Below are 14803 nucleotides of genomic sequence, written 5' to 3'. Positions count from 1 at the left end.
CCCCTCCCTGCTTTGGATTACTCATTCGTCGGGAACCCCCACAGTCCCCCCTCAAGCATATGTACTTCTTTAGAACAATTTAGGACTTAAACTTGTATATAGTAGGTCTACTCCTACACATTTTCAGTGTTAAAATGCTGTTTAATGGGAAATTCCATTTACTACTGCAGCAACTTTAAAAAATGCAAGTCACTTAGGGAAAAATGAAATACTAAGCATTTATTTTTACAATCTTCACAGGACTAACGAGAGGCTAGCTGAAGTCAACACTGAACTTCTCCTGCAGAAAGTGCGTAACAGATTTTTACTCAACACTCCTAATACAAGGCTAGTCCTGGAGACGCCTTCTGTTGGAAATCTTAGTAATAGTTCTGTACTCTATGGAAATTATACTCCAAAAGAAAACTTGATTCCTACTTTAAGGCCGCGGACTTCAAATAATAGCATGGAGACTTACTTGGCCAAGCTTAGTTATAGTATCTTTTTTCCCTTGGGCTTCAGATTTCTGATATAATTTTAGTGTTTAATTTGGTGAAATTCCAAGTTGTTTAATTGACTAATGCACACTGAGTAAAGGCCTTAATTATTTGTGCTAATATAGAAAGGAGACATAAATTCTACAATCGTTTTTAAGTCCCCAGATCTCTCATTTTAAAGAGATGCCTATCATTAACTTTACTCAACAAATGTAGCTAAACTGACACATTTAAAAATTTTTTTAAAGCTACATATAATTTCAATTTTAGAAACTAAATATTACTGCCTAATAACTTATGGTATACTGGGCGATGCTTTGGTTTACTTTGTAATGGGTTTTAGTTTGGTGACGCTTCATAACAAATTGAAAATTTTGCTGCACCCTGATTTTTCCACGCTTAAGTGAATGATTGATATCCAAGTACTTAAGCATATTGGATATTTATTGTTTAAATGAAACTGAGATAAATCCTTTTTATGAATTAAATAATCTTGTAACACTAAATGGATTAATTTCTATTTTTAAGTTAAAATTTTGGTCATCTTATGTGAGAGAATATTCTTAATTGCTATTTTTATTTATACAAGCTTTATTTAACATTTTGGACTGTTTATACTGTGAATTTCTTACCCAGCATTGTTATTCTAACTTTAAAGACAATAATTATAATAACATATCACCTAAGTCTGTGACTTTAGTTGCACTGGTTATTGAAGCATATTTTCTCATCTTTCATGATATTTAATTTGTTGCCTCTCTTACCATTACATGAAGTTTAGCATTGCCCACTTGATTCCATTGTACTGTAGATTACTCCATATCTGTTTTGCTAATTTTTACCTTGACTTTTCACATTTTAGTTAATGTTTGTCCAATACCTCAGAAGTAATTTATAATTTCTTTCAATTGTGTTATTTAATGATATTATAAAATACAGATATCATTGAACGGATATTCATTAGATCTTCTTCTTAGAACTGAAAACTTAAAAATTTATTTCAGACAATTTCATAACAGATGAGATTTCTCTGGTTTACAGTTTTTTTATGTTCAAGTGTTTGTCAGTGTTTGTATTCCTAACACAGTGCATGACATAATAGTTCCTCAATCTGTGTTCTTTAAATCTGTGTTAAATAAATTTTAAGACAACACCAGAAATTAAGTCAGGGCTATAGCTGCTGTGCAGAACAATTTCATACAGCAGGCCTAAGGCTGCTATCCTTAGAAAGTCCTGCTTCAATATCTGGCCTTGGTTGGTGTCTGGAAACCTGAATCTGGGGAGGGTTCCCACCATTCCCTAACTGATAAGAATGGTTCACTATACCCAAACTGTTTGTACAAACAGTGGGGTTCATGCTGAACACTTCCTTTCCTTCTGGGAATCTTGTATTTTGGCACATGCTATGGGGAAGATGCCTGTGTGATTAGTGTGCCATAAAAACCTTGGCACTGAATCTAACAAGACTCTTGCACATTTCACATGTGTTATAGGTCCTTGCTTTTCATCACTTTGAATATTTCTTGCCAATCCCTTCTGGCCTGAAAAGTTTCTGTTGATAAATCAGCTGACAGTATTATGGGAACTCCTTTATAGGTAACTACTTTTCTCTTGCTGGTTTTAAGATTCTCTTTTTGTCTTTAACCTTTGGTGTTGGTCTCTTTGGGTTTATCTTATTTGGGACTCTGTGCTTCTTGGACTGTATGTCCATTTCCTTCACCAAGTTTTGGAAGTCTCTGTCATTTTTCAAATAGGTTTTCAATTTCTTGCTCTGTCTCTTCTCCTTCCAGCAACCCCGTGCTGTGAATGTTTGTATGCTTAAAGTTGTCCCAGAGGCTCCTTATACTATCTTCATTTGTTTGGATTATTTTTTCATTTGCTGTTCTGATTGGGTATCTTTTGCTGATTTGATTCTCAGCTTCATCCACTGTCCTGTTGAGTCAACTCTCTGCAAATTATTCTTCATTTCAGTCTGGTTCTTTTTTATGATTTCCATGTCCTTTTTTATGCTATTGAAGTTCTCACTATGTTCACTGAGCATCCTTATAACCAGTGTTTGAAGTCTGCGTCTAGTAGATTTCTTGTCTCATTTGTTTAGTTGTTTTTCTGGAGTTTTGCTTTGTTCCTTCATTTGGTACATGTTTCTTTGTCTCCTCATTTTGGCAGCCTCCCTATGTTTGTTTCTATGAATTAGGTAGAGCTGCTACATCTCTCAGGCTTGGTAGAGTAGCCTTATGTAGTAGGTGTTCTGCAGGGTCCAGCGACACAACCTCCCTGATCACACAAGCTTGGCACTCCAGGCGTGCCACTTGTGTGGGCTCTATACTCCCTCCTTTTATAGTTGAGCCTTGATTGGTGTTGGCACATCAATGGAAGATATTTACTCTCAGGCCCATTGGCTGCAAGGACTGGCTGTGACCACCAACCACTGTGGAGGATCAGCTGTGCAGCGGCCCACCCCACAGCGCAGGACTTACTTCATTGGGGTCTGGTGCCAGTTGAGTCTGCCCCTTCAGTGTTTCACATGTTGAGTGGTCGGATGGTTGCTTCAGTGTGGTCTGGATATATCCAACGGGAGCGCGGGCTCTGGGGCCTCTTGGAAGGTTCAGGGTCAGCTGCCACCTGTGTTCTGCCAGGGCCAACTGGCATGAGCTACAAATAAATCTGTAAAAAGCCATCTATTTATGCTGGGCTTCAGGGTGCTTAGGTAAGGACAAGATGCCAACCAAGGCCAGCTGCTGCTAGTGCTAGGTTGAGGCCACTTAGTGATAGGTACAGGGCATACTGAGGCCAGCTGCTGCTTGTTTGAGGTATTTTAGGAAAGTCTGAAGCATGAGCCAAGACAGGCCATTCATATTTTTTAAAAAGCCACTATAAACAGCTTAGGTGGGCCCACTGGTTGGGTGGAGTGGGGTCTCAGGGAATAACCAGGACAGGGCAAATGGTGTGAGTCTGTCTGATTGATGGAGACTCAGATATGGTGCCCACCTGTCCTCTCTGTAGTGGGTCAGGGTCTCAGAAAAGAACAATGGCCTCTGCTAGCACTTTTGTCTGGCAGAAAACTGCCCCCCACCCAGCTCTTACCCAGATGCCAGGCAATTCAGTTCCTCCCTGGGTGTCTCTTGTGTCTTAAGCTGCTGCCCAGTACTGGGGCTCAAAGGGAGTGAGTCCAAGGAAGTCTGTGTGTGGGACAGTTAAGAAAAATGCCTGGGACTCAGAAGCCCTCCATCTCACTCAGCCTCAATCCCCACTGACTTTTACAGCCAGAAGTTATGGGGACTTTTCTTCCTGGCACGGGAACACTGGTCTAGGGGCCCTGGTGTGGGGCTAGGACCCACCTCGCTTCTCAGGATATCTGCAGCCAAGATATCCTTCCCGATATTTATCCACCATACATGGGTGTGGGACCAGCCCGTTCTGCATCTCTGCCCCTCCTGCCAGCCTCAATGTGGCTGCTTCTTTAAATCCCTTGTTGTAGGACTTTTATTCAGCTATATTTCAGGTGGTTCTGAATGATGGTTGTTCTGTAGTTTAGTGGCAATTTTGATGTGGTGGTGGAAGGATGTGAGTACTGCATTTACTTATATTGCCATCTTTTTTTTTTTTTTGAGGTTTTTCTTTTAATATGCCACAAGATATCTTGATTGTATATTTTTCAAAGTACTTTTCCAGACACATCTCCCAACCCGCCCCAAAGATTTCATCATTCATCAGTCTTTCCAATGCAATAAAAGATGCAGGATTCTAGTTCTGTTCACCTCTTTTTGAAAGCAGTATAATCCTAATGACTTTAATGGTCATATATTCTTATCTAATAAAGAAAAACATTTACAAATATCAGAAACCCAGTTTTGAAACATTTGCATTAATTTTAAACTGAATCAGCATGTTGTGGGGTTTAAAAAAGGCAGCAGTTTGAACTCACGACTTGCTGACAAACACGTTTCTGCTGAGGGAGGGGAGGAGGGAGAGTGAAGGCTGCGTTTTTCCATTGGCCCCAAAGTGCTAGTTTCACAAAGGGATACATCAAAAGCAAACATGCAACGAAGGTTTTAAAACTTTTACTGCATTGTAACAAGGAAGTAAACAGTATTTAGACACCTACCAATTTTCCCCCAAAACAAACCAAAAAATGTAAACAGGAAAATAACTCTGCCTATAATTGTAGAACTTTTCAAATCATGTTAGAAGGGTCTCACATTCAATGATCAAGAGATTTGAAAATAGCAGTAATTATTTTCATTTTAAGAAAAGGTTCCCCTTCTTCCCCCCCCACCCCAAGTATTTAACATGAAAGAATGGGCTTTCTTGACATTAATTTTATACTTATTTGAAGCAGCAACAATAACTAGCAATAATTTGGCATTTCTGTTTATAGATGTCCCCCAAATTTTTTTCAATTTCATAAAGCCATTATCCAGTGTTGCCATGAAATAGACTGTAGATTCTAGGTAGCAGAGATTCTTTCTGAAACCAATGTTAAGTCAAAGAAATATTAAGCAGGGCATTACACTAAATTTCTGGATCTAGTACACTAAAGAGTGAAACCTAGGAAGTTACCTACTGTTTTATACAAGATATAAAGACCTGCAAAAGCTGGTTTTTGGTTGTCTATTTTACATACTGTGTGGATCTGCAGCATCTGCTAATTGAAGCAGACATGCACTTTATTTATCCCTGCCCTATATCCTAGATCCCTCCCTCCCCACCCCCAACAATCTACTACCTTATACCAAGTATTGTGGATATGAGCCCAAGTCATCCCAAGACAATCCAGTGAACAAAGTTAGTGTAATGCACTGGTGTGAAGTGTGAGATTAAAAAAAAGTCCCTTTCAATCTTCATCAAAGTTTTGCTGTAGAAGAAAATTGGCAGCCAAGTTCTCATTCTTCTCACAAGCAAAATATGCTTGTATCACAAGTCCTTCAGGAAATCCTAATGCCTTTAACCTTTCTATAGCTTCTTTTTCCTGAGGCGTTACTTGAATGTAGTTCATATGACCGCTTCCAGCTTCTGCAATTCCTCCACTGCCACCTCCACCCCCTCCTCCTTGACCACCAGCTTCTTGAACTGGTTCATTTAACATCTGAATAAAATGCTCCTGATGTTGACTAATTTGCTGTAGTAACTGAGGATTTTCTCGACCTATTTGTTGTAGCAATGCTGGAAGTAGGGAAGGATTCTGTTGAATAATTTGTCTCATCTGTTGAAACTGAGGCTGATTCCGTAAAAATTCAAGGGGATGTCCTCCAGAACTTGTTGTTGTAGTTGCTGCTGTCGTCGTCGCTGCAGCTGCAGCCACTGAGGACTGAGGAGCCCCAGTACCTGCTGCTGGAGGGGGATCAACCACAGCCTGACTTTCTCTGTCTCCAGGAATTCCCATTAAGAGATACTCCACTGCTCTGTCAGGGTTGTTGAAACTGGCTCTCAGGGCGGCAATTACTTGCTCTCGTTCATAGCCCATTGACATGATCTCAGTGACCATATTTTCATAAGACTGACCTGTCACAAGTGCACTTGTTGCATCTTCAAAAAGGTTTGACCGAGAAGAATCTCCTGATGTACTGTCAGTTGATGTCGGGCTAGTAGCCACTGGTGTTTCTGCTGGCTTTTCTGCAGGGTTCTCCTGTTTTGTCACACTAGCAGGTGCAGGTTCAGAAGATGCTGTCGTTGATGCTGGAGTGATAGATGCAGGTGTGGGAGTGGGAGCCAAAGCGGCGGCGGGGGTTGGGGCCTGAGCCACAGCTGGTGCTGTGGAAGAACTAATTGTGGTAGTGGTGGCAGGATTTGATTGCTGAGTTGTTGTTGGTGTTGGTGTTGACACTGCTTTGGGTTTTGTCACCATAACCACCACAAAGTTTTTCTCATCGATTTTATATTCTTTTAGAGCAGTATCATCATTGAGGATTTTGCCTGCATAAATTAATTTCTGACCCGCTACAGGAAAGGCATCTTTCCCCTTTTCGGATTCAATCTTCTCTTTCAGTGCTTTCACCGTCTCGTCAGGGTCGATGTCGATCTTAAAGGTCTGCTGCTGCAGAGTCTTCAGGGTGACCTGCATGGTGCCGCCGCGCCGCTCCGCTGCCGGGCCTGCTCCGGGTGCTGGCCGCTGGGCGGGGTCTGTCTATATTGCCATCTTGAGCAGAGTCCCTGATTAAACTTTTACAAAGGGCAGTTTTCCTAACAATTGCAAAATAATGCATTCCTTGTAAAATATGACTTCACCTGTTTAAACTTTGTTGTACCAATGGGATCAAACATCACTTTCCTAAAGTCATGTTTACTCAATAGACCAATATCAACTGTACCTTTTATCAGATTAATCTAAGTAGCATTTACATATTCATAAAAGTTAGTGGGAATTGATTTTACTTATGTGATTGTTTATTTATTTATTTACGCAATCCCCAAGTTAGGGCTAGTCTCTAAAATTATTATTTAGCCCTGGCTCAGCTGGTTGGGTGTCGTCTCACAAACTGAAAGTTCACTGGTTGAATTTCCAGTTCGGGCACATGCCTGGGTTGTGGGTTCCATCCCTGGTCAGGGTGCGTGTGAGAGGCACTTGATTGATGTTTCTCTCTCACATTGATGTTTCTCTTCCTCCCTTCCCCTTTGTCTAAAAATAAATAAATGAAACCTTTTAAAAGTAGATAGAAATTAAATAAAATTATTTAAAGCTCACATTTCATAAGCTGTATGTCATTCTTATAATAATGTCTCTTGTTTAACTTCATTGTTATAAATTATACTTGACTTATTTCAGATGCGGCAGGAGTTCGAAAAAATTCTAACTAGAGAACTAGAAGAAGGTATGTTGCCATATTTTATTAATTAAATTTTGATATTATTGATTTCTGAAATAAATAGCAAATGGCATCCATTTACATGTTTGAGTAACCCATACTGTATTAAGTATTTTCTTATACATAGGGATTGAAAAATGTGAAAGCATAAACATTCACAAGGAAGAATACACTTATTTGCATTCATTTATCACATTTCATAGCTTTTTTAAAATCTCAAAAGTCCATGTATCTCTTTTAGTTTCTGGCTGTCCCCTTCCTTTCCTCTGCCATGCCTATGGGTCTGTCAACCTGCACACTGAACCTCTTGTCAGAAAAGTGGGCTTCATCCACCTCTCATGTTTTTGCTAGAGATATAAGGCCCAATAACCTGACTCATCTAGTAATGCTTAGTCAAGCAGTTACAGTTCATATAGCTGTCGCTGAGGGGCAACATTTAAATCTCCAGTCATCGACTTTGTCATTGGTTTACCCTTGACCCTCAGGAAAAACTCCAGATTCCTTTGCATGGAATAAAAACACAGAAATCCATTTAGTTCTTGCCAAATAATTCAGACTTATTTCAAAATACCACTTACCCTACTCTGCCCCTTTGCTCTAGCATCTAGCCAAACTAGACTATTTCTAATTCCACAAGTGTTCTCCCTCACCTATAGCCTGAGCATCTGCTTCATTTGTTTCTCTGGCACACTCTTTCCTAATTCTTCAGCTACCCACTTACATATATATATGTGTGTGCGTGTGTGTGTGTGTGTATATATATATATATATATATATATATACACACATATATCACCTTCATCAAATAGCTGACAATATTGACACAAAACTTGGATGTCCCTTCTGTGTGCCCCTTAATATTTGTCATCTTATATATGACTCTGAGTGGAAATTGCACATTCATCTGTCTTTTGAGTTTATAATATATGATTGTTCAGGGGTGGACTGTGTCATCTCCACCTTGTAACTCCAGTGCTTGTCATACTCAGTGCATGGTTGTTGATTAAATGAATGAAGAACAAAAAAACCAGAAGCTCTGATACTTAGCCACAATAGCAATGAATACAGTCGGCAACCATGGACAAATTATATTTCATAGTAATCTTGTGTGTGTATTGTAGTCATATATAAATGTTTTCATTCTTCTTAACACTTATTTGTATTTTAGATAAAGAATATAATCCTTTAATTCTTTTTCCAGGTGCTGCGGAATTTGAATCTGAAGCCTGCACAGCTTATCCTATAGGTCAGGCAGATACATATGAAAATCTACTTCTGAAAACATCCCAAGAATATACACAAATTTTAAAGAAAAAATATATGATCTGAAAGATAATTATTTACTGGACTATTTACATAATATTCTAATTATTTTCCACTAAACACATACTATGTGGCTGCAGTCACTCCAGACTCAGCCAAGCCTGCTCAGACCTCCCCAATAAAGGCTTTGAGTTGGTTTACATGTCTCCTACCGTCTTCTTCGCACAAGCCTAACATTTTGGCTGAAACCTAGAATGAGATGTGTTCAGGGACACCCATTTGCCTTGTCCCTGCATCCACACTGGCTGATCTCTACCAGGGTAAGGAGTTTGCTTCTCCCCGCACTTCCAGCCCTCTCTCTGCTCCTGTTGTCACTGCACATCACTCCGAAATCCCAGTGCTGGGTGAGAGGCGCTACCAGGTTCTGGACCCTTGAGGGATAAGAGGACCGAGGTACACCCCTCTCCTTTCTCCTCTTCCTCTGTCACTGCTCTGATGGATCACAGGGCAGTACACCCGCTGAGAGGCCCTCAAGCTGGGAGACAGGCCTTACTCCTCACCCTTCTCACATTCAGGCCAATCCAAGCCCTAGTGGAACACCGTCCCTGGAACACCATCCCTGGAGTGACTACTGAGAAACCTCAAGGACTTAGGCCTTAAATGGACCTCAAAACTAAAAGACTGATATTTTTCTGTAATACTGCCTGGCCTCAATATAAATTAGACAACAGGTCTGTTTGGCCCGAGAAAGGGACTCTTGGGCCCCGAATATCAACTGATCTCAACAACTACTGTCACCACCTGGGCAAGTAGAGTGAAATTCCCTCCATTCAAAGCTTTTTTTTTTTTTTAAATAATTTATCTGTTTGTTTGTTTATTTTTTTTATTTTTAGAGAGGGGAAAGGAGAAGGAGGGAGAGTAACATCACTGTGTGGTTGCCTCTCACTCGCGCCCCCAACTGGGGACCTGACATGCAACCTAGTTATGTGCCCTGACTGGGAATCAAACCAGCGACACTTGGTTCGGAGGCCGACTCTCAATCCACTGAGCCAGACCCATTCAAGGCTTTTCTGACCTACACAACCACCCCTTCTTCTGTCAATCCTGTTCCACTTACCAAATAATCCTCCTCACTTTATCCTCCCCAAAACCCATCCATCTGATCCTATTGATCCCATTACTCCGTCTCTGACTCCTAAAATCCCTTCAGATGCCCTAGAAGACTGCCTCCTCTCCTCTTCTCCTCCCTATGCTCCTCCACCTCCTAATGCCCCGGGGGTGGCCAACCCAACCCACCACTTTCCCCAGACTACATCGCGAGACAATTTCTCAGCCTCATCCTGTCCTCTGTCTTAGACAGCTTGCTGAGCTCCAGGGACCCATTCGGCTTCACATTGCTTTTTCCCTCTCCGACCTCTCTCAAGTAGAACAACGCCTTGGTTCTTACTATACTGACCCAACCCATTTCATTAAGGAATTTAAATATCTCACTGTCTCCTATTACCTGGCAAGATCTCTTTGTCATTCTGTCCACCTGTTTAGCTAGTGAGGAAAGAGAGTGGGTGTGGCTGGCAGCCCAGCCTCATACCAATACAGTAGTCCTTCTCTGTATCCCGGTTCACTTATCGCGGCCTCACTGTATCACGGGATTATTTTTTAAGTATATTTTATTGATTATGTTGTTACAGTAGTTCCAATTTTTTTCTGCCTTTGCTCCCCTCTGCCCAGTACGCCCCTTCCCTCCAGTAATCCCACTCCCCCTTAGTTCATGTCCATGGGTCGTGCATATAAGTTCTTTGGCTTCACCTTTTCTATATTATTCTTAACTTCCCCTGTCTATTTTGTACCAATTCTGCTTCTTAATCCCTGCACCATTTCCCCATTTTCCTCCCTCCCCCTTCCCAGCTTATAACCTTCCAAATGATCCCCATACCCATGATTCTGTTCCTATTCTGCTTTGCTTAGTTGGATTTTGTTTTTCTTTTTTAGATTCAGGTGTTGATAGTTGTGAGTTTGTTGTCATTTTAGTGTTCATAAGTTTTGATCTTTTTCTTTTTTTTATGCAAAATTGAATTTAATATAGCTAAAGAGCAAATTGATATATTTGTCACCACCTATACGATCTTCTTTTTCTTAAGTCCCTTTGACATTTCATATAATAATGGCTTGGTGATGATGAACTCCTTTAGCTTTATCTTGTCTAGGAAGCACTGCATCTGCCCTTCCATTCCAAATGATAGCTTTGCTGGATAGAGTAATCCTGGTTGCAGGTTGCCTTTCATCACATTGAATACTGCTTGCCAATCCCTTCCTGCTTGCAAAATGTCCTCTGAGAAATCAGCTGATAGTCCTATAGGCACCCCCCTGTGAGCAACTCTCTGCCTCTCTCTTGTTGCCCCTAGGACTGTCTTTATCTTTCACCTTTCGCATCTCAGTCATGATGCGTCCTGGTGTGGTCCCCTCTGGGTCCAACTCGCTCAGGACCCTCTGTGCTTCCCGGACCTGTATGTCCATCTCCTTCGCAAAATTTGCGAAGTTTTCCTCATTTTTTTCAATTCTTGCTTCCTCATTCTGCACTGGTTGACTGTGTTTTTCTTCCTTATGTTCCGAATCATGGATTTGAACCCCAGTTTCCTTCCCTTCACCATTGGTTATGTGTGGATTTTCCTTCATTTCACTTAGCATAGCCTTCACTTCTTCTCTTATGCGTTTGCCGTACTCAAGCATAGCTGTCAAGCCCGTGAGCATCTTTTATCACCAGTGTTTTGAATTCTGCATTTGTTAGGTTGTCTATCTCCTCATCTGTTAGGTTTGCTATCTCCTCATCGCTTAGTTCTCCCACTGGAACCTTGATCCGTTCCCCCTTTTGGGCCATACTTCTCTGTCTCTTCATTCTGACAGGCTCCTGTGTTTGTTTGCCTTCGTGTCCCAGATAGAGCTGTCGCTCCTGTTACATTGTAAGGGATGGAGCCTTAGGGATTCGTCAGTACACGGGGACCTGTTTCACCACGTTGTGGCGCTGTATGTGGGGGAGGGGTCCGAGAGGGAACAATGCTGCGTGCCCAGCACTCGCCCCTCTTCTAGGCACCTCTCTCACCTTCGCACCGGACCAGCGCCCCTCCAGCTATTGCCCTGGCCGTCGTTCCCAGGGTGGGCGGGTCTGCGGACCATCTAGGATCATGGGGGCCCTTTAAACAAGTGGACTCTGCTGAGAGACCAGCAGTCTTTGCCTCCACCCCAACCCCCACTGGTCTGCACAATCGGAAGCAATGAGGCTCGATTTTCCCCAGTGCTAGGACCATGAGCTGCGAGGTCCAGTGAGGAGCTGGGAACGCTCACCAGGTGTCTCTCCTGACCTTTCAAAACGTGTGACTGGGCTCTCTACCGGCCTGCCGCCACCGCCGCCGCTGCCACCACCATACCACATCCTCTCCACCCTGTCTCCAGCCCTACCACCTGTCCGGATGAGCATCTCCTCTTCATATATTTGTTTGCTAGACTTCCATGCAGTTTGACACCCTGGAACTTCCGGTTGTTTCTCGTTTTGAGGTAGCTGTATTCCCTCCTAGTTGTGGTTGTCTCTAGTTTTAAGGTAGTTGTATTCCTTCCTAGTTGTGGAGGGAGACTCAGCGTCGCAGGATTTTTAAAAATATTATATTTAATTATCATGGATTTTTCGCTATATCATGGGATTTTGTGGTACTGTATACATAGGTTAAAGTTACGTAGGTTTAAGACTGTAGAATATGTTTAAGAACATAAGTAGTGTTTATAAAAGTGTGGACAAGGTTAATAAGGGAGTGGGAAAGGTTAATAAGGGACTGGGAATGGTTTATAAGTGTGGGGGAAGGGTTTATAAAGCCTTAAAATATATATAAATACTAAAATAAATGTAAGGTTCCTACTTAGTGGATTTTCACCTGTTGCCGGGGGCATCTGGAATGTAATACCCACGATAAGCGAGGGAATATTGTACTCTAAACTGACAGGCCCACAGTCATATGATAGTGTGCCTCCTGGCCAGATTGAGGGAAGCCCTCCAGCGTTTCACTTACCTAAATCCTGATTCCCCAAGAACATACTTTTTCTCCATATGCATTTTATTTCACAGTCAGCTCCCAACATACACCACAAGCTCCAAAAATTAGAGGCTAGCCCTCAAACCAGTCAGACCAAATGTGTTAATCTGGCTTTAAAAGTCTAACCATCAAGATGAGGAGCATGCCCAATTGTGAACTCAGGCTTTCCAATTACTGGCTTCTGTTCTGAAACAGTCCGGCAGACCTAACCCATCAAAAGGAAAAAGTCTGACCCCTCCAGGGCGCTGCTTCAAATGCGGCAAGCCTGGACTCTGGGCTAAACAGTGCCCAAATCCATGAGCCCCTCCAGGGCTGTGCCTGCTGTGCACACTAGAGGAGGCGCAGGGATGTTGGTTACCCGCCTGGGACGGACTCCTGGCTCTGACCTCCCAGAGCTCCTGGGACTAGCAGTGGAGGACTGAAGCTGCCCAGGGGCTGCATGAGCCCCATGCCTGTATTCAAGATGGAACATTGGGTAGCTCTATCAGTAACAGGGAAGCCAGTATCTTTTCTTATTGATACACTGGGCCACTTACCAGTTCCTCAATCTTGATTGTTTGGGTTGATATAAGAATAGAGATGTTAATAGTCTTATTTTCAGGGTGGTACAGTTAATGGAAAACAACTGGTGGTCAGCTTGCACAAACAGCATAGTGGGCATGCCAAAACCGCAAAATGTTGGTTAGAGGGTCTCTGAGGAAACTGAAGAACAAAAAAGGAACAGGATACATGAGAGAAGGTGTGACAGGAGCTGGGGATTTCTGCAACGTGCTGTAAATGCCTTGGAGAACAAAGAGAGGAGGGGATAGCCAATCATTTTTAAACACGATCAGAAAGATTGTACCTCCCACAGTACTCAGCCAATGAGAAACTGGGGGAAGAGAACCCCGCACTAGGGAATAAAAATCCTGCTGTGCCTCCACTGGGTGTGCCGGCATACCAGACAGACACCCGGTCTTGTAAGGCCTCCATTAAAGCCTCACTTTCGCTGTACTCTTTGTCTCCACGTCCATTTGTTGAGTTTTGGACGGGATGGAGGTGTTTCTCACAGTTGACTGCATAGTCTCGCAACCGTCCACTATTCCTGTCCTTCCGTGCTCCTTAGAAGAATATGTTTTTGCTGAGGTATTCTAGTCAAGCTTAAGGCCCATATACTCCTTCCCTCTGCTCACCAATCACCTGCCACTTCCCACTCTCCTCCCTCCATTATTTAACAGAAATGCTGCCATGTCTCGGATTCCACTCTGTCTCTAGCCTTTTGGAACATAGTGAGTACAGTCTCTCACCTTTGGGGTAAAGGACATGCTGCACTTTGGGGGTGGAGCATTCAAACGTGCTAGACCTGTCTTTGGAGGGGTAGAAACAATGAAATCTGAAATGAGTGCTCGGGTTCCCCCCAAGCTCTGAAGACAAAAGAGGCACTTCCTTCATCCAGCCCAAGTTCTCTAGCATCCCTACATGAGTAGGGGCCTGGCAGAGGTGTCTGGCGTCAATCCCTAGGAGGTACAGGGGCCTCATAGGGAACTCCCAACACTGTAATACAACTGTGGCTCGTCCGGGAACCCTCAAAATAAGGGGTGGTCTTCTGAGCCCCCTTGGCTGTTTTAGACAGGAGGAACTGAGACGTAAAAGAGTCGGGAAATGACCAAAGGTATAGCAGCCTTTGGAAGCCCTTCTCACAAAACAGCACGTTTGACCCATCAAAGGGGTTCCTTAGCCTTTTCTGCCTCTAAACCTGGCCAGGAGAAAAGTCAATTTAAATCATTGGTCTATTGTGAGCTTACTGCATTTCTTTATACCCCAGATGACTTCTAGCAACTCAATTTGCATCCAAATACTCCGTGCAGGAGCTGCAAGGAGGGGCAATGTTAGTTTGCCAAGTGAATGTCTTCTTCTCAAGAAATTGCTGCACCCCGTGGGCACAGGTCAAGCATTTAAAAGCCACCAGGGTGCTCACTGCAAAGAAGGACATCCATGAGAGGATAACCTGGGACATGGACCAGGACCGAATGCGAGGTTTCCTGCCAGCCACAGGCAGAAGCCCACGCAATGAGAGGCACTCTGTAAAAGCAATCTCACTGTCCCATCTTTGTGGTGCATTCCCCACTTAGGTTTAGTTCTCAAGAGGAGAAGCAAGATTTTAGCCTGTAGTTGGCAAGTCCTGGCTTTTCCAGGTCCTGTT

At 42.7% G+C, this 14803-nt stretch overlaps 1 long non-coding RNA gene and 1 pseudogene across 1 annotated transcript; one reads left to right on the top strand and one right to left on the bottom strand.

The window, feature by feature from the left end:
- Nucleotides 1–1973: 1973 nt before the first annotated feature.
- On the top strand, nt 1974–8740 carry LOC150019860 (uncharacterized). Its single transcript, XR_016509088.1, has 3 exons — nt 1974–2072; nt 7240–7285; nt 8481–8740. It is a non-coding gene; the product is annotated as an uncharacterized LOC150019860 (long non-coding RNA).
- On the bottom strand, nt 4342–6594 carry LOC150019861 (lysine-specific demethylase RAD23B pseudogene; annotated as a pseudogene).
- Nucleotides 8741–14803: the final 6063 nt, after the last annotated feature.

This window comes from Furipterus horrens, unplaced genomic scaffold (genome assembly GCF_987537825.1).
Source record: "Furipterus horrens unplaced genomic scaffold, mFurHor1.1.pri manual_scaffold_2, whole genome shotgun sequence".
Classification (NCBI taxonomy): domain Eukaryota; kingdom Metazoa; phylum Chordata; class Mammalia; order Chiroptera; family Furipteridae; genus Furipterus; species Furipterus horrens.
Note: the sequence above shows the minus strand (reverse complement) of the source record. Positions and strands in the feature narration are given on the sequence as shown.